The 2,331-nt window shown below is 39.5% G+C and overlaps 1 pseudogene; it reads right to left on the bottom strand.

Moving 5' to 3' along the window:
- Window positions 1–388: 388 nt before the first annotated feature.
- LOC103274918 lies at window positions 389–1,565 on the bottom strand (annotated as a pseudogene).
- Between the last annotated feature and the right edge of the window lie 766 nt (window positions 1,566–2,331).

The following is a 2,331-nucleotide window of genomic DNA, read 5'->3' as shown; positions in this document are numbered from 1 at the left end:
TTATATTTAAAGTGCACTTCTTGTAGTCAGCATATAGTTATCCAGTCTTTATTTATTTGGAGTATTTAAGCCATTTACATTTAATTGTTATTGATATAGTTAGATTTAAGTCTGTCACTTTGCTATTTGTTTTCTATTTGTCCCATCTGTCCTTTATTCTCTTTCTCCTCTTTATGGCTTGATTGCTTTCTGTTAATGAATGATTTCATTTTGGCTCCTTTGTTGGCTTATTATAGTTCTTTGCTTGCTTTAGGGTTGATACTGTACATCATTAATTTATCATACTCAATCTTCAAATTATTATACCACTTCACATAAAGTGAAAAAACCATATATATACACATATATGTCTATGTGTGTGTGTGTGTGTGTGTGTGTGTGTGTATACACAAACAGGACTTTTTATTTGTCACTATTAAAAGTCTAGATTTTATTTTAATTTTAATTATTTTTTTTGTGAGAAAGCAGGAGTTTATTTAGAAGACAAAAAAGCTCCCAAGTGAGAGGGGACCTGAAAGAGGGTTGCCCAAAAACCTAGATTTTAAAAAGATTCCTGAACTGGTTGTTCATATTCATCAGCCCGTTCAACTTTAGTATCTGTCACGTCCCCAGTAGCTTTTCCAGAACTTTGACCCTCAGCGTGCAGCTCCATGAGTTTTCCCAATTTAAACTTGGGTTTCTTCAGCATTTTTACTTTTTTTTTTTTTTTTTTTTTGAGTTGGAGTCTCACTCTGTTGCCCAGACTGGAGTGCAGTGGCCGCTCCCGGCCACCGCAGCCTCGACCTGCTGGGCTCTGGCGATCCTTCCCCCTCAGCCTTTCAAGTAGCCAGAATTACAGGCATGCGCTACCACGCCCGGCTGATTTTTTGATTTATTGTAGAGATGAGGTCTCGCTGCCCAGGAGGGTCTTGAACCCACGGGCTCAGGCAATCCACTCATCTCAGCCTCCCAAAGGCGTGGGATTACAGGTTGAGCTACCGAGCCCGGCTCATTTTTACTTTTCTAATGAAGAAATCATGAAGCAGTTAAATAGATTGGCAAACCTTTCTTTCAAGTCATTTGTCTGCACCTCTCAGGTCATGATTTCCGTTATCGTCTTCCGAATCTGGTAGACCTGTTGGTGCTGAGCATAAGAGGTCTTCCTTATCTGATGGTTGTGTTTTTTTTGGTAAAACCAGCACAGAAGAGTTGAAGCCAATAACCATCGGTAGTCTTGATATCAACAAGAGCTTCAGTCACGGTCTGCCAGTTTTTGACCATGGAGCACATTTTGTTTTGGGTACGGTTCATGCTATGGAAGTTAGTCAGGTAGTTTTCACCCCAAAAATCATTAATCAGCTTGAATTTTCTAAATGCAACTTCATCATTCTGCAGGTCAGCAAACCTCACTTCAAATACATGACCCTTGAGGCCATCAGATGCGGGTTTGGTTCCTTGAGTCCTGGTGGCTAGTGCTTTGCCGGTATTTCTTATATTGAACATAGTGTGTGCTTTCACATAATACCAGTCTTTCTAAGAAAAGAGTCAGTCACTTTCTTCTTGTCTGTCTGTTTGCTGCCTATCATAAGGCACTTGTTCTAAAGACCATAGTATATTTTTATACTTCTGTTTCTTTCCTTCCAGTTTTTGTGCTATTATACTTTATTTTGCACATGATACGAACTCTACAACACATTGTAATTATTTTTATTAAAATAATCATTTGCCTTTCAAAGAGTTTTAAATTTACTCATATATTAACCATGTTAATGCTCTTTATTCCTTTGTGTAGATTCATATTTCCATCTTGTATCTTTTTCTTTCTGCTTAGAAGACTTCCTTTAACATTTCTTGTAGTGCAGGGCTGCTGGAGATTAATTATTTCAGACTCTGTATGTCTGAAAAATTGTTTGTTTTGCCTTCATTTAAAAAATATATTCTTGCTAAGTACAGACCACACACATGTTGGCAGTTTCCTTCTCTTCCTTCCTTCCTTCCTTCCTTCCTTCCTTCCTTCCTTCCTTCCTTCCTTCCTTCCTTTCGAGTTAGGGGTCTCACTTTGCCATGCAGGCTGGAGTGCAATGGCATGTCATAGTTCACCACAACCTTGACCTCCCGGGCTCAGGTGATCTTCCTGCCCCAGCCCCCCATTTAGCTGGGACTACAATTGCATGCTGTCATGCATGACTCAGAAAAAATTTTTTATTGTTGTAAGATGATGTCTTGTCTAGGCTGTTCTCAAACTCCTGGGCTCAAGTGATTTTCCTGCCTCGGCCTCCCAAAGTGCTGGGATTACAGGGGTGAGTCACTGTGCCTGGCCTGGCAGTTTTTTTTTTTTTTTTAACTTTCAGT

Source organism: Carlito syrichta, unplaced genomic scaffold (assembly GCF_000164805.1).
Source record: "Carlito syrichta isolate Samal-C Ts95f unplaced genomic scaffold, Tarsius_syrichta-2.0.1 Scaffold315119, whole genome shotgun sequence".
In the NCBI taxonomy this organism is placed as follows: Eukaryota; Metazoa; Chordata; class Mammalia; order Primates; family Tarsiidae; genus Carlito; species Carlito syrichta.
The sequence above is the reverse complement of the archived record's forward strand: the minus strand, read 5'-3'. Positions and strand labels throughout refer to the sequence as shown.